Consider the following 21,307-nt stretch of genomic DNA (forward strand, 5'->3'; position numbering starts at 1 on the left):
CGTGATGAAAAGTAGGTGCACGAGCATCGTCGAGTGGCGCGATGAAATTGTTTCCCGAGGTCAAGTAGGTCTTCTTGTTACTTTATTGTATGTAATAACAAGATAAGCTGCACAAATGAATTCAATATCTGTACGGAGTGTATAGAGTACGTAAATAGAAAATTGCTTCTAATGAAACATCTACTTCAAATTACCATACCTAAGATGTTTCTTTTGATCTACGATCTGTTATCGATGCTAAATCGGTTTGCATAAAGACACGATGTATTGCCACAACTGTAGGTACAATCGTATCGATATTCCTCTGCTCGATTTCTCCAATTATATATAAATATTAATTTATTCGTATACAGTATATCGATGTAGAGTCATTTTAAGTTTGCATTCAAGTAGATACTATACATTCTATAAAATTTATATTCTATAAATTGTACGTTAGATTTTTGGCGATTTTTATGTTTCGTTAAATCCTAAAACGGGTTCGTTTCTACATTAAATTAAAGAAAGATTAAAGTCACATACGATAGAGATAATTCTCAACATTAAAACGAACGATCGCCTACGATGATATCTCGTCTGCGTTCATTAAAAAGGGGAGACGTGGAAAATTGATCACAGCGAAATCCTATATTTCATGTTTCAACCTAATATGACGATGCGTTCGTCCCTCGCGCGTTCCTTCTCTTTCATTTATAACTTTTCTGACAGTTGGATAAATTTTGAACGATGAATTGTGCGATTAGATAAGAAAATAATTTGTTAATTAATCCTTGTATCGTTCGGTCGATCGAGTTTTCAATGAAACCGGGAACGTTCAGTGCCGAGGCTTCATTCAGCTAAGATTCATCAAAAAACGACTGCGCGACCAAGTGCACGTCATTCTGCCGTGCGATAATGTATCGTTCGAAAGTCAAAACCCGGTTTACCACGAGATAAAGCGTTGTTGCATCATATGTGGTATGTATGTGTGTGTGTGTCTGTCTGTGTGTGTGTGTGTGTGTGCTTCGTTCACTTCTAGTAGGACAAACGATGCTAGTTGAATGAGAACGATCTTCCGTCGGATGTCGACATTTCGTTGCTACAGCGCGTCGCAGCTCGTTTTCATCATGGATCTTCCTATGCTACCTGCAGGCGTGATTCGAATTATATCAATCGTTTTCTTCGGGTACGATGAAAACAATATTTCGCTGCTAATTATCGCGGGATAACAAAAATGTTCCAATAAGCTTCGATCGTTTTTCTTTCTTCGTTTCGTAGTAAGATTTCGTTGATTTTGTTCGTCGATCGTTATTATCGCGTTCGTAGTGTGAAGTCTTAACAGGTCAGTTGAAAGAAAAAAAGACAAAACAAAATCAAGGACCCACCGTCAACACAGCGATTAATTAATCTTTGGCCATTACGTTGAGTGCGCTTGACCTACGCACCGTATCGATCCCGCGATTATTAAGACGCTGTCACTCGGTCGGTCTTTGTGCAAACACAGTCGACGAATAATTGATTATAACGTCGTAACATCGATATTGCACCTGATATAATACGCTGGTGGAGATCGGTCATTGATCCGTCGTGTATCGATGATATGTCATTTACATACGAGGGAATGTGAATTTTAATAGCCTTTCAGCTGTGTCGAATTGCGACCAACGTCGTCTATTTGATCTTGTACTTTGCGAATTTTCAATAACGCGATCTTCCCCTTTCTGTTCTCGTATAAAATGTTTAGGTATTTTAAAGGTTAAGCATCTTAAACGAATATGTTTTAGGAATGTCGAATTAATTCAAAGTAAACTAAAATTCAAAGTAAGTCGAAGTATTTCGGAGTCTTATAAATATTAAGATACGAAAATTTGTATTTGGTCCCGAACGATAAAGTCAGGGAGCATTAGGCGGCATTATTTTCAATGTATGCATTTGCCTGAGAGAAAATTATAGCCACCGGATTATTTGTATTCCAACGAAATACAGAGCGGAGCAACGTTTAAAATGCTTTTTAAAACAGCTTAACGTGGTATAAATCATAACGATTTTATACATATAAATGCAGTAAAATACTAGTTTGGTTATCCTTGGTATAATATATTTCTGTCTGTTTTTAAAGATAGAATTTTATTGTAAGAAGAGGATTTTATTTTTCTCGTTTGTTATTATAGTCCGGTCCTTTACGACTTAAAGAACCAGAAAAAGAAGGTAACAAAATTAGCTTAGGGATAATATACAAACTCTAATGTACTTTAATGAAATATTTCTAATACTTTTCAAATTTTCTATTTCCCCTTCAAATCTATTTCTCATTTTCGTAAAAACAAGAAAGATTTAAGCAAACGTTATCTCTTCTTTTCTCATTGCTTTCGAATCAAGTAATTAGCATCTTCAACGAAAGGAAAGAATCTTTTGCGAAGAATGGCCTTTAACCATCGAAGCCGAGGTACGTTCTTAACTCCGCCAGTGGCTTCAAAACACATTTCTTTCGCGTATCCAACCTATCGAGTAATCCGTCGATATGAATAATACGACGCATCGTCGAACGCTTTTATACTAAATCTTTCTGTTCCTTTTTCCCTTGTCGCGTGAGATTTTCGTTCCTCTCGGCGAACCTTGATTTTAGATACCGCGGGCGGCCTCGAGAAGGTCGAGAGCGCGCCTTTAAGGCCGTAGCCACATGTTCATGTGGCCGTCGGCTAGCGGTAGGTCAATAAGCCTCGCTTTCAGCCAGATAAAACGCCCCTTTCTCTCGCGCGCGCGATCTACTCGCTCGCGTACACGTGCTCGATCGATCGGAATAATTTGCTCGCTATTCATTTCGGAAAAAAGGCTTCGAGTTGTCGTTCTATAGATTTTGGAGAACCTCTATCACTCTTTATAAATCGACTTCGATCGAATAAACTTTTAGTATCTTCGGACGTGATGTTCGCCGACTATTCTGTAAAATCTATGAAAGGAATATAAATTAGTTGGGCAGTATCGATAATGTTCATCGAATTCACGCGAAACGATTTAGTAATTTCGAGACCTCCTGCTGTCTCTCTCCTGCCCTACCTTTGCACCTTTTCACCCTTCTTTTACCATATTTACTATTTTCTTTTTTCCTTCGAGTCATCCTACTTCGACTCTCTTCGCTGCTCCTTATATACCATGTATTCGATCTTGTATCTCTCCTTTGAATCTTCCCTCCTTATCTTTCTTTCTTTCTTTTCTTGGTCTGGTCGTGGCCGTCTTTCGTCGGGATGAAAGCGTGTAAGCGTCATCCACACGCCAGTGGGAAGATTCTTCACGTGCACGGTCCAGCTCGTCTCAGTTTGAGAACTGAAGCCTGCAAGCAGGTGCGCCGGATACATTCTTACATTCCACTCGGCTCTCGTCCTCATCCAGCATCACGCGTCGACCTCCTCTGCCGTGTCCTTCTCCTCGTCCTTCTCCTCTACGACTTGTTCTCTTTCTTGTTCGTCGCGGTCGTCTTCTTCTTCGTCGTTGTCGTCGTCGTCGTCGTCGTCGTCATCTTCTTCTTCTTCTTCCTCTTCTTCTTCTTCTTCTTCTTCTTCGCCTTCCTGTTCTTCTTCTTCTTCATCTTCTCTTCCGTCCTTTACTTCTTCATCTTTTCTTCTTGCTTTTTATTTTCCCACCGGTATGTTCTTTTCTTCGGGTTCTCGTCGTACCTTCGAAACGATTCTCTCGAACACGCAGCGCTAGCTTTCGTTCAAAGTTTAAAGCGCCGATAATTGTACGGAGAAGGAAAAGCAGATATCCTTTTACCTTCTTAAAGATGAATAGTGAATTAACGTAAGTCTAGGCGTGTTCACGAGATTTTGTTCTCTGAAACTCCTTATTGAAATATACGTTTGTATCGTAGTAAGAATATAAAGAATCCTTTTCCATACCCTTTCGATAATAGACATAGTAAATACACAAAGTAAATGGAAATTGTTCCTTCGCTTTTCATTTTTCATTACAGATTTCAATCTCTCTGTTCGTAACGATCAAGTATCAAACATTTTAACGCGTTCTCGCTTTGGAGTCAGTCAAAGCGAAATCGCGTCGAAGGCGAAATATCTGGCTACACCTGATCCAATATTCCTTGATAACAGGTTCTAGGATATTGTCACCGCATCCTTTCAAAGACAATTTAGTACGGTCATGATCATACTCTCGATAGGATATTGTAGACCGACCACAGAGGAATCATGTTGCGTGTAAAGTGTTTACATCAGTTCGTGGTAACTGTGTGTATGATCGCGTTTGTAAGGAAACTTTGGTCCCGGCTTTGCTGGACATTTGTCGAACAAGCCAAGATCGCTAGTCTATGGTTATGGCCAAACATGGTTCGGTTATGCTTCTTTGCCTCGTGCATGCGTCTGCTTTCGGAAACGTCCGAATACATCGCGAATTCTCAACGACCCGTAGCCAACAGTTTACGTGGCCGATTTACAAATTTGCCAGTTTTGAATCGCTAAAAACGCAGCTGATATTCTCGTTCCAAGAAAATTCGTAAATATAAATTGGTATATTTCGAGCGATCCCTGGAAACTATTCAAGTATGGAACTAAAATTCTACGTGGTTATACGTATTTGAAGAGTGTTTCGTGACGATAAAGGATCTCCGTATGGATATTTACAAAATTGTAATAAAAAAGACGAGAATAGCCGAAGGGATCTTCTTCTTGTTAGGAATTAGAATTTTTATAGGAAAATTAGGAATATCAGAGAGAATCGTGACATAGGTTCTTGTATCAAATTCTCTCTTCTCGAGAACCGTGGAGGCTAGGAAAACCGGGTTGTGCCTGCACCACCGCGGCGTAACGAAAACACTCGAGACTGGGATAACAACCGTTGCACGATAGCGTCGTCGAAACGAACACCGAGGTTAGAAGCCGCTGCTTAGGAAGGAAATCTTCGCGGAAACCGATATCGCAAACGTGTTTAAATTTAATCAACTTGCTTCTCGGCAATTTTCCCCCTGCGGCAGTCGAACGAAAAATGTTTCAGTGAAGTACGCGCAGATATCTCGCAAGGATATTTCGCGAGAGAAACGCGATAGGGAAATAACGTTGGCAAAGTAACCAATAGAAAACAAATTGTCGGAGCGCGCTTTTCACTTTTTTCGTTCCATTCCATTCCATTTTTCGTTTCATTAAACTGGAAACTTGTTGTGGCGCTAGCGTTGATGCAGAACGATAACAAACAAAGTCAACGAATGCCAAGGCAACGAATTAAATCCGCGTTAAATTATTATCCGTGTAACAAGTTCTTTATTTATTGCTGATTAATTTCGCCCCTGCCTCGATAGGGATACAAAACGACGAGAAAAGGCTACAAAAGGACAAACGGGAAAGGTTCGTGGACAGGAGGGAAAAGGGATTGTCGTGTCCTGACCTTATCTAGCGACGTACGACTACCTTGTAACGCCGGTGCAACGTCGCGTAATTATAGTAGACAGGAGTAATTGCTCTCAGGAACTGGGAAGCAGTCCGAGTTCCACGTATATTGGTACAGGAGTAAACTCGGTAAACTCGTTGCGTCGTGTAACACGAGGACTCCAGTCGCGATACATGTCACGGAGGAATTGTTGCCAACCATTTCCATAACGAATTTTCAAACGTTTACCGTGGTGGCCGGTTTCCTCGCTTCTTTTATTTATCGAACGATTTCTGTCGTTTGTCGCTGTTGTGATACAAATTTAAGTAATTAATGGACTGTCGATGTTCGCGCAGGATACTGTATGTGTCGACTGCGTTTATTTGAACGAAACTTTTGTTGGTTGAGTCCACTTATCCGAACGTCGATTGCTATTGTACGAACGAAAATTTATAGATAACACGGAGAATCAGTGAATTTGTATTATATAAACTGCTTGTCTTCAAAAATAAAGCAGCCGCGCATTATATGGTCCGATGATTAATTTTTGAAGATAGATCAGTACATAGATTAACTTCCATAGAATATTCCCAGTGACGATAAACCCGTATATACAGGGTTTACGGTTTATACGAATGCGTAAATATGTATCTATGTCATTTTGTCGTGAAAGCGAGATGTTCTTTTTTCGTTCAACTAATTAGACACTTGGCAGTTTCACTTCAAGAGGAATACATCGAGAGCCATAGAAAAGTTGGTTTAAAAATGTAGCTATAACAAAAATTCATATTGCTCTACAAATTCAAAAGAGATTCGAGTAATTCGTTTACAACGATCCTGCGCTTTCTCTAGCTCTCGTCGTTGTTCAAATAAAAAAGAAAAAATAATAGGCATGCAGAATAAATAATACAGAAAGGATAGTATAGCTTATCGAAGGTTCAGTTGGAGAGTTACAGATTTAATTAATCTATGTAATGTAAATTTATGGACTCTAGTACTACCTTTTTCTAGTATTCTACGTGTTACCCAAGTGCTCTGCATAAATTACGAACGATAAAATATAACCGTGATTAGGATACGGCCAGTCTTAATTAAAAAGCGACGAAACCGATTGCACCCAAAGGACTCGCTTGAAAAAATCCAGCGCAATTCATTACCCGCGCCTTAGGTAGCAAGGCGGGGGCTTCTCGTAAATTCGCCGCTTCTTATCCGAAACGCTTGATTTTTTTCGCGCGATTCTATTAATTTTACACGACGATGTTATTTCGAAAGGGGTCGGAAGGAGTAGTTGCACGTGCACGACCGTGCCGTGGTCATTAATAACATTTAATCTCCCTTGCAAAAGCGTCGGCGTGCGGGGGTGGGGAAACGGAGTGAAGGGAACCGGAGGCCGGTCGCTTTCCAAGAGGGGACCATTATCTGTCCACGACCGGCCTCTAATTCGCATAATTCGGTTTAGGCCCACATTAGGAGCGACGTTTATCCGACGCTCCTGTGTCCGTAAAATCGCGCCCATCGCTGGCGGCCCTGGAATTTACGAGCATCGTGGCCACATGCTGGTCGAGACCCTCTTTTTTTTCTCTTTTCTCTTTCCTTCCTGTTTTCACGTCCTCGCCTTTCCCGTTTGCAAAAAGTACCTGCACGAAATAAAAGGAAAGAAGTTGGATAGCGGCCGCGATACGTAATCGGCCACCAGAATTACGAGACGCAGATATATCGATAACACGTATCGGACAGGTGAAGATGCAGATACATCGATAGCATATCGGTTATTCTGACTTTTTGTATGGAAAATTATCGGTCTTTTTTCTGGTTATATACTAGCTCTGTTATGTTTGTTTTGTGATTCCGAGTATGTCCGATGAACGATTTAAATAATGCGAATCTACGTAGTAATAATATGTAATATATAATTATCGATAGCTCGATATTAATTACGTGGATTAATTAATCAGTGATCGTAGCTGTCGATATTTTTATCCAGTACGAATACGAGCGAATCGTACAGTTTTAATAGTCACGTTTGAAGAGGCAGTATATACTTAGCTGTACATGGAAATGGCGCGTTACCAACTTGCACGGAATTGTTTTCGGAGAAGGACTCGTAGACGGAGGATTGGTCGACGAGTCGAGTGTCAGCCACGTCCGGAAAGATCGTATCGCGATTCGTAATCCCGTTTGCTCTAGTTGGTCGCAAAGTGTAGCGTTACTCGTTTTGTACTTGATCCGATACTATGCGAGGAATCTATGGTTCTCGCGTACTTGGTTTGGTATTTCGTGTCTTATCCCTTGCCGGGTTGTCTATCGGCAGATTCTTGTTGCTTCGTTGGTTGTTACAGTTTCAGTGAAAGGTGTAGAAATTGATACGTTTGCATCCTAGGTATTTGAAAGTAAGTAACTTTTCGTAAATACAATTTCATATTCGACTATCGATAGTTACCGATCGTTTGGATAATTTTTTAAAAAAATTTATAATATTCGTTTCGTTCGAAGAACACAAACGTTTTCTGCTGAAAAGAACCGCTACTCTACCTTATTCGTTGCTCGTTTTCTTTACTTCCGAACAATTCCTTTGGTCGATGAAGTATATTACGCGAAAGCATTTGCCGGTACAATATTAACGATCCAAGTTGTAGCGTAGTTTCCCTGGGCGTTTCGCTGATTGTTGGCATATTCAAAGCGCGAAGAGAACGGTTCGAGTGGCGTAACGTTCTTCATAGGGTGCGTGTCGACGCTGGAGGAAACTAACCTAAGATCCGACAAGTCGATAGCGACGGTCGAGAATGGTTCAAGTTATTGATCATCGTGGCAGGAGATGCACCCCTGGTTTGCAGGTGCGCCGCACTATTGCAACGCGCAACGCCGTTACTACCCCTGCGGGACTTTTCTTCGCTCTTGATGACACTGCTACAAAATGCTAACGGATCGTGCCGTTACGACCCAATTACTTCGTCTCTGCAACCGTATTCTCCATCTCGAAACTCTCGTACAGCGTAAAACCTGTGTTTCTATCGACGACACGAATTCATGAATTATCAGGCCGTAACGCGTGAAATGTCTGTATATCGATATTTTAATTTCCACGCTTTTCTGTATCTTATCTTTATTGTTCGATTTCGGCTGCGTAAACCGCTTCGTGTATTTCCATACTGTTACGAATAGCGTGTGTTGGTGTTTGCAAAATGAAAAATGCATCAGCCGAGCAGGATGTGACGACAAATTCTTGGTACACCTGTATGGCTTTTTCTGTCTACACAAGTGTGTTGAAGAATGCGTTATTGTTAACAGACAGATCTTTGAACTTTGACAGCCGGTGTAACATTATACGACTTTTGCACAAATGGCAATTCATTCCAGGAAACTGGTCTGAATTTATATTCGATAATTATTATCAATTGTCATCCCTGACGATTACAATTGCATTTATGAATGACAAATTGATCGCGGTTCAAATTAGCAGATTTACTTTTAACAATTACGTTTCATACGTTGAGTTGATCGGAATAGTTTTCTCTTTCTTCTTCTTTTTCCTCTTTTTTAATTATTTTTTTCTTTTTTACATCTATACGAATCGCAAATCATACCGTAGTGTTAGTTATACCGATATCGAGCATCGATAGAAGCGAGTTTTTATTGATAGACGCGGTAACGAATAAAAAAAAAGCGTGTATTAGTAGGATTTGCGAACTACGTATTTATTCAGCTATTCAATCTCCGTTGCTAGACTATTTTTTCAATAAAAACTCTTTACAAATATAACTTGGAAGCTATCCCCTTATTTTTCTACGATATTTTCTATGCTAACGTAATTACAAATAGACTCTGAATTTTATATTCTAACTTCCAGATAAACTCCTTAATAACGATCCGATCTTTGATAGTTTAGAAAATAAATAAATAAATAAATAAATAAAAAGAGAAGAAACATTCGCCGTTTGTATCGTAGTCGTTATATTATCTTTCATTACTGGACGGCAAATTTCTCTGTTATTATCATGTTTTGCATGATATTTCATGGATTCTTTTCGCTCGGCGACACAAATCTCGTTCGACGAGTACCTAGACCTTCATACGGATAGCTACCATCCCTGGCGACTTCACGTCTATCTCTTCCTCTTTCTATTTCTCTTCACGACCGATTCTCTTCGTTAGTGCCGTGTCGCTTCGTGCAATAATAATATTCCACTGCCAATTATAAGCACTCTCTGACGCACGTTACGCATAACCGACGCTCCACCACGACACGCCGTGGACATATATTGCGTTTGGACGTTTCTAGACAGGTTCCATTATACCTTTGACGTGGTGGCTAGCCGGCGGAATAATTTCAGAAACCAATTGCGGTTTTGCGTTGTCCTTTCTTGCGTGATATTATCTCTCGCGTCAAAATAGCAATAATCTCAGTTCGTGGAGAAGTTTCGCCATTCAGAGCGAGGGGATTACCACGTCGTCCTACGTATACGCATGCAGGTGTATGCCTCATGATTGAAATTTTTCCTCCGAATAGGAAATCGAGCCAACCGTGGATCGCTAACTGTTAGCGTAGTAAACGAGTCAAGCAAAGTTCTAGCAAACTAGAGCTGTGTCTCATCTTTGAGAAGAAAGGTGCCGTTTTGCCTTTGTATGGAAAAGGACTGTACGTGCTTTTAATTTTATATTCTGTACATTTAAACGGTGGGGAAAATCGTCGAAACGTTATATAAATTGCAGTTCTACGATTCTGCAGATAAATGGAGCTCTATCGTAACGAAATAGAATAGAAAAATGAAAGCGTAGAATCTTTCTTCTACGTTTAATATAAAATATATAAATCTATTTTGTTAAATACGTTGGTTCGAAGATCGAACTTGTATTAAAAGATCACCGAACAAATGCGTTTGGCAGAGTAACGTGAAATCGAATAAGACGAAGGTGTTCCGTTCTCCGTGAAAACATTTCAATTTCCGTAACGGTAGCGTTTCTGATTTTCGATACAACAGAGAAAAACATTTTCGAGAGTTTATTCGACGCGTTGTTCGATTTTAAACGATACCACTTTGATTTTTCGTTCTGACGGAAATGTTTTTAAATTCGTGTTACGTTTACCGCGGTATTGATCGAGGTCAGGAGACACGTTTCACAGTCAGCAGTGCGGTCTTTATCGATCTCTCAGCTCACTCTTCTCCGAACGCACTTCATCCATCCTCGAGCAGTTTTTTTCTACCCGTCTTTTCTTTCTTTAATAGTCGTTGGAGCCGTTGAATAAAGGACGAGAAAAAGACAAGAGTATCCAATGAAAGGACGATAATTACGATTTGTTTCTTCTCGCATGCGATAAGATACGTGACCCAACGAACAGATGTTTTTTTCGTCCTTTCACTCTTGCAACTTGGCTGACTTTTTCGTTCGATGAGAAACAGTCGTCGCAACGAGAAACGTTTCACCTCGTATCAAGCCGAGTTTATATTTTATTTTATATTTTCGATTTGCGTTTACATTTTCGATTATACCGCTGCTTGAACAGCGGCCCGCGTTTACGTTAAATTCATTCACCGTGGTGTCGCGAAAGTGTTTTAAAATTTATAGAAACTATTTACCAATGTATCACGCGTGTTATCCGAAACATTTTCGGCGATATTGATAAAATGTGAAACGAGTCTGAAGATACTTATCGCGAGCATGCGTTTCTCAGAGATTACCAAAAATACTCGAACGATCAAAGGGAAGAAACTTGGACACGTGTGCAACGAAAGAAACGAAACGCGTCGTCCCTCGAACTCGTTACTTTTATCTGTTCACAGTTTTTTTCAAGACGGTCGTTTCAGACAGACTGCACAACCACGAGAAGTCCGGCGTTGTCGTCTAACGAATGGACGATAATTGAAATTTCTTCCTCTCCATGGAACGGTCTCTCTTCGATGGTTTCTCTTTCGTTCCTTTCAATTTCCGCTACGTCGTTTCTACTTCTACGGGCCAGCGTCGCAGCTCGATGACCGTCGCAAGAAACTCAACTGCTTCGATATAGCGAGAACTTGCTCCGACCGTTGGATAGTTTTTACCGTCTCTTCCTCTTCTTGTGTTTGTTTCTGATCGTCAGATTACGGTCTTTGTATTTTATCAAGTATCGAATCGGAAGTTGTCGAACGTGGTTGAGGTTTCCTCAGCTTCCATGACGTAGTTGCCTTAAATTCGACGTTCGTTGTTTCGCGTTTGTATTACGATAACTCGATAATCCGAACAAATGGTACTCGTTCGTCATGCGAATGGCATTAATCGTGTCGTAGAACAATACGATAATAGCGAGCGACTGATCGAGCATTATTCGTGCACAGATTGGAAATCGCTTTATGAGGGTAGGGTATTCATAAAATCACGGGTTGAACGATGCGAGGCAACGGGATAAATGGTAAATATCGTCGAGTCGAACAGGCGTGATATTTAAATACAAAATGTGGCGGAGGGTTACCGTCATAATTTTAAACGAATCTGTCACGGAGACTGCATCGAAAAATCATCGATTTACGTTTCACGGATGAAATGCGGTTAAATTGGCGTCGTCCCTGCTCCCCTATTAATCTCGACCGACTAATTATTAATTAGCCGAGGATTAACTGGCAAATGGCGAGTGGCGAAACAAGATTCGCACGTTCGGCGTGCTGTTGCTGGCGATCGAGAAGTCGAATCCGTAGTTTTCGAACTGAAAACGGGCATCTCGTTGCGAAACGAGGAGGCTGGGATCAAATTATCGTCGATGTTGTGAAAACGCAGTTTAAGTTGCTACGTAGAAGAGCTGAAACGAGAGAGTTATGATATTACGCGGAACTAATTATTCGTATCGCTGTTGCTACTAACGAGACGTCGTTAACGGGTTTCTTTCTTTCCGCGGAATAAAATGTTTAGCCAAACGTAACTATTTGTCGACGTAAATAACTCTGCGTCATTTCTATTTTCGTTTTATATGGTAATTTTTCTTTCTTACAGAATTACCGTATCTTTGTGAGATCTTATCGTTACGTTGGATACGATGCTCGTTTCGTCTTAGACGTTCGGCAGGATATCATTCGTCTTGGACTTCTCGCGTAGTTACTACGATTTTCAAACGGTATTCGTTTCGCGAAGAATTAATTTGTTCTTCGGTAATGAATATTTCGAGCAACATGTGGAATTTAGTTTGGGTGCGCGCTATATATTCTGTGAAACACAGAGTCCACGGTTTCTATCGAACGTGCTTGCATACAGCGTATGTATCGCGAGAGGGGCACTTTGGCTGCGCGAAGGTTCGATCTCGGTTAGGGAGCAAAGGGCAAATCGAAGTTCTCGAAGTTAAGAAGTAATTTATAATCTGGTTATTTATCCTGAGATAAATACCGAGAACGATGATACAGTGGGCGCATTGTTTCACGTTTAACGCATCGCACACGTGCCTTCTGTAATTAGAAAATCGCGCAACAAGTGTTTTATACTCGATAGATTTACAATTAAATTGCAAGATGTGCAACGATTGTAGCATATTCGATCGACGGTTATTTAATTCTACATTGAGAATTCTATATGACAGAATCGACACACCTTCGCACTAACTTCGTCGAATAATTGTATAAAAAGATAATACGTAACATACGATATTTTCTCTCGGATTTTCAAACAAAATCCTAGTTCTAATAACAAAGCACGCGCGTATCCACGAAGAACGAAATCGGTCGAATTAAGCTGCGATCCAGGAGAACGTGAAACTCTCGAAAACGACTGGCGGTTGTTGAGTTTGAGAACGAAGTCTCGATGAAGTCAGCACGGCTGTCTGTCTCTCAACTATCCGCGTTCGTCTAACCGAGTGACGCCGACGCGACGGCCTTTGATTTTTAAGGAACGTGCTGCTCAGCACGAGATAAGGAATTTTCCGTCGTTACATCGTAGATTCATGGCGCGCTGTTAGTACGCTTCAGACGCGTAATATCGTTTCGTACGCGAGAAATCACGGGAAACGTTTCGAGAGCTGGCGTAACGGCGTCAATCATTCGCCAACTCGAATGAACGCGTTACGATCGCGATTTTCACCTCTGCAACGTTACTGATTAACTGACATTAAGCGTTGATTTCTCCGCGAACGGATTTTTCCCCTCTGCGAATATTTCCATGGGGATATTCGATTACGCCGCTTGACGCACGGAATCGTAGACGCGGAAACGCGATATTTAATTCCCATGTTGAACAGTTGGCCGAAGAACGCGTACAGTTATGCTAGATACGTACGCATCGGGCGCGACGTTGGAATGTAATTAAGAGAGAAGGCGAATCATGTGTACCATTGTGTGTCAATTACATTTTCAGCGGCCATTCGTAAGACTTCCGGCAAGCTTAATTGTCTCGTTGTTCGTTTGGCGATCATCCGTATTTAGGTTACATGTACGACGTGTTCATTCGGTACGAAGGTCAATAATGGCCATCGGTAATGTTTTTATCTCGACGTCGGGTCAAGATCGATCGTTAAACCGTCGTTAGACGCAGTTGGAATTTTCATGGGGCGTGAAACGACTCCGGGGGGGGGGGGGGGGAGGGACCGGCCAAACGATTTCGATCTATTTTTCCACCCTTCTCTTGTCGTTCGCTTAATTACGCCAGTATTTTTGCCAATGACCGTCGATTAGTCTTGTTTCTCTGGCGCAGAAACCACGGAGTAGCGGTTTTCATCTTCGTATTTTTCGAGGCAATAACACGTCGTTATAACTTGGGATTATATTTAATGGAAGAAAAAAATATCGCGTATTTAATGATTTTAACACGTTCGCAACCGGACCTCGTCGGAAATTGACATAACGTACGTGTATATTACGTCGACGTAATCCTTACTCCATAACTTTTATGCCACTTTTACTTACGTCTTTTCACGTGGCTACTATCTCCACATAAAGGTTCGATCGTAACTGCTTCGATATAAAAAGTTCATTTCTCAGTATAACTTCGCATGTATGCATAATCATTCGTTATAATTACAACTCACGTTTCTCCTACTTGAGCGATTCCGGATCCCGCAGGATCCTTGTTATCGTAGACCTGGGCCAACAGCTGATGCCTTCCGTTTTTTTTTTTTTTTTTTTATACGAAATATATCAATATTCCGTGGTCGTAGGACTTGGCGGTTGCTGACGGTAAGCTTACGATATTTCATTCCGTGCATTAAACGCGCAATAAAGGAGCTGGAATGGAACGTACGTAGGTTCGGCTGGAGCTTTGATATTGTGCATAGGCAGGAAATTGCGATGTTTTCGTATTTAACCGGTTCGCTAGATTACGCGTTTTCAAATCGTATCTTTATTCTTGGATGCATTATGCGTTTCGTAGCGGAATATATTATGCAAAGTGGCGTGCACCGACCGCTCGTAAAAGATTTATCTTTCGTCGGTGTTTTTTCTTCCTTTTTTTTTCTTTCTTTTTTTCGTTTTTTCGTTGTAAAATTCGACGGTAGCTATAGGAAATCGCGTTCGTCGAGAACGTTGCGTGAGTTCGGCGATACTGTGGCGAACATTGGGCCAGGGTCGAAAAGCGGCCAGAGCCCTTGAATAGTTGAAATAATTAAGAATTTTTATTACATTATACCTAAACAGTCGATTATCCACTGTATTAATAAGCCTCGATATTCAGCGGCCTCGTATTTAATATGGTTATTTATCACTTTTTTTACTAAATATATATGTTTGCAATATCTATGTATATTTGCAGAGTGGGTTCAAATTTGATCAATATGATTATAATCGTCGCCTGATTACAGCGCCAACAAAGTTTCAAAATGTTTCGGAAATTTGTAAAAGTTAGAAAAATTTGTAAAATCGGCAGGAACCAGAGAAACGATAAGGCGGAAACTAGGTCAGTCGTTTGTCTCAAATAGTTGTCGCGACTCTGTTCCGAATGTATCAAGCTGAGAATATTAACCCCTTGGCCTACACGCTATCTGCCGATCGCGAGAGCCATGGTAAGCAAGAAGTTCGGTCGTGCGCCGTGCCATTCATCTGTTCAGCCGTGTGCCCGAACTGGCACAAAATGTATATTTCTTATGACATGTATATTTAGGCACTACAAAAGCAATTGTGGAATAATAAACAACGTTTGAGGGCAAATAGTGTTTTTAAGACGTCTAGGGCGCAATCACGATCAATCGATCAGTTAACAAAAACAATTTATTATTTCAAAGTGGATAATGAATCACTAGTAATTTGTAAATTACCACGAGTCAGACTCGTGGGTCCCGTTTATGGCACAAATTCTTTACCACGAGTCTGACTCGCGGTTTTTGCTTATGGCACAAATCGCTTACCACGAGTCTCGCTCGTGGTTATACGCCAAGGGGTTAGGCGGGCTACATTCGCGTTTCTATCGTGCGAGAGAGTACGTTAATGTCTGATGTTTCATCGTTAGCGCGTTTTTTCTAAATGAGCTTTCTGAATAATGGCGATAGAAATTTATATTCGAATATTATCGTTGAAAGGAAATATCATTCACGAAGTGTCCATTAAAGAAAACGTTACTCGTTATTTTGTCTCATTTTCTCTTTAAACAAGAAAGAAAGACACATGCCTGCATATGAAAATTGCATTACCTTAGGACAAAACTGTGTGCCTTATAAAGAGACGGAAAAAAGCGAGGGAGAAATGACGCGGGGTGGGGAAAAACGAGTGAAATTGAAGCGAAAAGAAACGATATATCGCGACGAGATATTCGCGAACGTTTATTGTTTTCGCTCGTGCGAATGGACCATCGTTTCTTGTTTCTCGCACGATTTTTCTCGCGTCCATGCTCGCCCTATTATTATCCAAACGATCTTTCAGAGATGGAGGAAGCGTTATTCTTGCTACGAAGACGAACTTTCGGTCGGAATTTTCTACCCGTATCGTTCTTCCATTTCACTGCAACTTCGTTTCATATCCGGTACATCGATTTTCGATGGAATAATGCGAGGAACTGGTTTTCGGCCGATGCCGTCGTTGTACAGATGGTTGTCAGATCGTTCGACATCTTAACTTATCTTATCAAGATGAAAAATCACGAGAAAAATTCTCTCCTGATTTTTCTCGAGCATCTTGATAACGTCAGCAGTAATTTCAAAAATGTTCATCTGTTACAATAACTGATTTGAATAACACTACCTTAGCCTACCTTATCGAGATGAAAAATCACGAGAAAAATTCTCTTCTGATTTTTTCCGACCATCTCGATAAGGTAGGCTAAGGTAGCGTTATTCGAGTCAGTTATTTTAAACGATCGACATTTTTAAAATTAATGGTAACGTTATCGTTGACAGATAAAATGTTCTCCCTGACGAATAATCGCTATCGATGATTTTTCAGCTACTGTTAACTAGTATCGATAACGTATCGATAACGGGCTTCTTTTTACCTGCTTCACGAACGAATAAAAAGGACACGAACTTTTCGAATCAAGTTCGGTCCGAGGTGAATTGCTTAACTTAATCGAAATATCCTATTGCCTTAAGAAACTCTAGCTTATCCTATTGATCGCGAAAAGGAAAGACGTTGGAAATGAGAAACGGAAGTACGAAAGGAAAAGCGAAAATTAGAATCGCCGCGAAATTCCTTAGGCGGCGTCGAGCGCTCATTTCTTCGTCCGCCAAGGTGAACGGATACGTATCGAAAGCGAACGTAATTGTCATCGAGACAAAACGTTGTTATCGGTCCGTATAAAGTCTCGGCGAATGCGCAATGATTCATTTATGAGGTCCGCACGAATAGGCGATCGTACGTGAAATCAGTGGATCACTTACGAAAAATAGCGGTCGGGAACGTGAAAGAACGACAAAACGCTGGGAAAATGGTATCGGTGGAATTCAAGGGCACGGATAATGGTGCGAGGTGGAGAGGTGGAGAGGTGAACGTCGACCGCGAATAAATCGCGTCTCGTTCTTTGCTTCGAATGTTTCAGAAACTTTGGAAAAGTCGATGGTTTCTACCATTCTTCGACGTTTTGTTTCTCTTACTGTTATAATAATGTAAACCAAGAACAAGAATTGCAGGAAAACGAGTTTGACCGTTTCGCAATTTCACGACGAATATCTGATACTATGACAAGTCGGACGTTTTAAATTACAGGTTTTTGTCGCATAATTGACTTTAACAATTTTACAATTCCATAGCAAATAGCAGAGCGAGCTGATCTGTGATTTATAAAATTTATATGCGTAGAATTTAACTTGTCCTGTTATCGTTAATTTATCGCTCGACTGCGAGTATTCGTGCAAGTGTATATTTTTACGAACACGATCGGAAAAATCGTGCAACTGGATTCAGATCGTGTTACAGAATTTCGGAAATTCTCGTTCGACTCCCACGAAATTTCCCAATTTTTGCCTCGTGCTTCTCTGTACCAAGGACACGCAACACCATCTGAAAGAGCTATCTATGTAAAACATAGCAACAAGGTCATTCGTAGAAACGTGGGGGCGCAAGATACGTAGGAGACGCACGTTTAAGCGCGGCATAACCGTTACAAAGTCGTTATCTCTTCTTTTTCGTGTATCTCTCGAACGATAGCGGCGCAAAACGTCAAAAACACGTCGATGTTGCAAGGCATTCAGATGTCTGCCAGCCAGGAATAGAGGTGCTTGCAAGAGCATCGTAGAAAGGAATACGAACACCGGATTCCTTTTCCGGGAATCTGGGAATCCATGGAATCCCGCGATCGTTCGCCCGTGTGAATTCCACACGGGAACACACACGCGTCCGTACGTTGCACACGCCGTGGAAAAGATTTACGATCCTTTTCCAGCGAGTGGAAAGCCGCCCTTGCAGCGTGCCCACGAGACTAGTTATCGAGCCTCGGATCGAATTTGAATAAGTATTCGAATAAGTATTCAGTGGGATGGCACAGAATGTGGAAGCAGTTTCGCGAGAAAGGTCGTGGATTTTTCAGGTTACGACGCCTGTCGTTCACCTTGCGGACGTCGTCGCCCTTTTTCATCGCGTTACGCGCGCCATTCAGAACAGGTCGTTGTTCATTCTTACGTTCTAAGTGCCGTTTACACGGTGCTAAGCCGCTGCGGCGATTCCGTTGCCCGAGGATAACGAACGCGAAACCGAGGATTTAAAGTTTCTAACTGGCGGTGCCGCGGGTGGTCCTCGAGTTGGCCAACTTACGAAAAGCAAAATAAGACGAATGCGAGTTCGAAGATGTTGAAGTAATTACTTCAAAAACTCTACACTTTTTCTTTCGTATATCCGTGACCTGGAGACCGCTGTTACGAAGAGAATGGAATTTAGTGAAAAAAGTTGAAAATAAGGAGAGGTGCATATTATCGTGCTCTTGAATATAAATTTTGTTTTGGGTTACAAGGTCTAGAAACAAAAGAGCTAGAAGCAGATTTCTATTGCTTTTTCTTGTAGCCTTCAGCTGGAGCTACACACCAAGCTTAACTTTTTGATAATGTCCTTTGATAGAAATATATGAACCTGCTCCCTATCATATTCTTATTGTATCGTGACACTGAAAGAGTGAGGATTTGGATCAGCATACACTATACCTGTACTTACATCTATACTTGTTTCAATATATTTTTCTATTACAAATTCATCCGCTCGTTTCTCTATCAGTCAACCTTAACAGAAGAAAAGAAATTTATCAAACTAAACGTTTAAGACCGTCTCGAATCTCGTATCGAACTTGTCAATCCTTTTCAGTTGGCCAGTTTGGCTCAACTTGCCTATGTCTATGGGACATAGATCTCTTACTCGGCACACGGCCGGACGCTCGGTTGAAATTTGGCGAAACTTAACGAAGCGACGTAAAGTTGCGGGCTGATAAGAACGAGCAATTAAAACCGTGAGGGAAGGAGGAAGCTCTTATCAGGGCCACGTATCCTCATTGTCGCTCTGGATCCATGGTATTTGTCAGGGCCACCGGTATATCCTTCGTGGGCACGATATGCAAAACGTTAACCCACATTTCACTGATGTATAAATATTTATCGGCGAAAAAGCCAGTTTCGCCGAAACTAACCAAGTCTCACGGTAAATAAGACGCATAGATCCTCGGGCAATCGGTGTCGGTTACTGTCGGTGACTGTGGGTGCTGGTATCGGTACTGTTGCGTCCTTGAAACGATACATCTTATTTCAGTGACGAACAAAAGCTCGGAATGTTCGTGAAATATCAGCCGACGTACTCGTTAACGTCGGTCGAGTCAAATTTTACCACATGCAAGTTGTAAATGTAATTCGATGTTCCCGTTAACTTTCCAGTCGAACGTGCAACTATGACAGATGTTGGCGTACCTTTATAAATTTATTTAAAAGATACACGCGGTTGTTTGTCCGGTAACCGAGCCGAATATCTGTTACTTTGTTCACTGATGAAAATGGTCTCCGGCGAATATCCTTTGAAACGTAGCAATGATGTAAATTACGCATTGGTCGGTTTTGAGGTCGGTGGTCACTTGGACACGTTGGCCCTGTTGCCCCTTTGTTGGCGGTTCTGTCTTCTTTGAAGCTCTCTGTGGCACGATCGCGCAAAATCAACTGCTGGAATTCGCGCAACTTGTCAGCTGTCTCTTTGCTTTCCCCAAACGTAAATGTTCAAAAATATCCGCAGACTGGACGTTGCGCGACTCGATCTTGCTTTCCCTAACGTTCGTTGTACAATTTTATTGCTTCTTTTCGATACGATGGTATTTAATCGCTGAATGTATACGATCGATTGTTTTTATTAATAGACCGAAGAAAAATTACCAGTTAAAAGATTAGAAGCTCGTATTAGTTGGATCACGATGCGCAATTTACGTTGCAATTCCTACGTCATACGTCGAACGTAACGGTAATTGATGGGAATAGACAAATATCAAGTAGTCGAAGTTTACTTGGCAAACTAGATGGAGAGATCGAACAGCTGTCAATTTTATGACAGCAGGCAATTTTGTGAAAACGATTCCTCCAATGACAGTCCATGAATCTAGCAGCGCGCTTTACGGCCTCGTAAAGTCCGAGTTTAAGTTTAAGTTTCATTATCATCGTCGAACGAACCAAAGAAAGTATCTTCCTTTTATACGTTCGTTTTGTGTCGCTTTTACAATCGAGCAATTTCCAAAGGATCGCGTAATTTAGATCGAATACGCAATTTCCTACGGAAACCAATGTCCAATCGTGTTTCATCGTTGAAGAATTTCGAAATGACGCCGCCTCTTTCGCTATGCGTGATTTAACGCCGGGACTTTGTTTCCAGGATCGTAATAAATTTCTCGGCTACGTTTTTCTTTCTCACCCGTTGTCATCTAACGTCGGTTAATCCTTCGCAGACGGAAAGCGATAAATTTAAAGAAGATCCTTGGAGGAAGCCAGCGTTCAAGGTTGTCGGTTCTTTTTGAAAATCCTACGAGTCTGTTGATCCTTGCCTGGTGCGAAGCCCTAGACGGTTTTATCCAAGTTTTTTTTCTTCTTCGTCTCCCCTGTGCTTTCATAAACGCGAAATGATAGAGAAAGAACCGAGATCGTCGGAGGATGTCGGCAAATTTTTTAGCAGCAAGACTAAGCAGCGCTTTCAGCGAAATAAAAAGAGAGGAAAGTGAAAAAGGAAGAAACATTAAAACGGCGATGTTAGCTATTATACGTCGTTATTTTTTCTTAAAATAAGAAACTTGCATCGAAGAATTCGAGGTTTTTGCGCGTGCAAGTTCTAGTATTTTTGATTCGATAAATTGTTCGGAAGTTCCTATATTCCTATAATCCTCGGGATTATCGGCTTTTGCTGCCATAAATTGTACGAGTGCTTAAAAAGCTAACAACTCGTGGGAACAAGTTTGAAGAGCGGATACGAAAGGGCAAAATTCCATATTTCCATTCAATGAGAATTTGAATTTAATTTCGAATCCTCGCGTTCGTGGTCAAACTTTCGTCGTCGTTGCCTTCAGAATTTATTTCATCCACAAAATTCTACCTCTGATAAAATACAATTGGTCGAAACAGTCGATAAACGTCGTCGTAATT

At 41.1% G+C, this 21,307-nt stretch overlaps 2 protein-coding genes across 6 annotated transcripts in view; both read left to right on the forward strand.

The window, feature by feature from the left end:
* Positions 1-21,307, forward strand: part of LOC126921076 (DNA-directed RNA polymerase II subunit Rpb4-like) — a 260,919-nt gene that overhangs the window by 24,205 nt on the left and 215,407 nt on the right. The window lies entirely within an intron of this gene.
* The window catches only part of LOC126921065 (uncharacterized), a 141,446-nt gene that overhangs the window by 16,686 nt on the left and 103,453 nt on the right, over positions 1-21,307 (forward strand). The window contains exon 1 of one of the 4 annotated variants that reach the window (XM_050732274.1): positions 1,146-1,165. The exons of the other annotated variants lie outside the window; for them this stretch is intronic. The gene's annotated coding sequence lies outside the window, so the exon portion shown is untranslated. Of the gene's footprint in view, positions 1-1,145; positions 1,166-21,307 lie in introns of those variants that run through there. 4 annotated transcript variants of the gene reach the window in all.

The sequence above is a fragment of the Bombus affinis genome, chromosome 10 (genome assembly GCF_024516045.1).
Source record: "Bombus affinis isolate iyBomAffi1 chromosome 10, iyBomAffi1.2, whole genome shotgun sequence".
Taxonomy (NCBI): Eukaryota; Metazoa; Arthropoda; class Insecta; order Hymenoptera; family Apidae; genus Bombus; species Bombus affinis.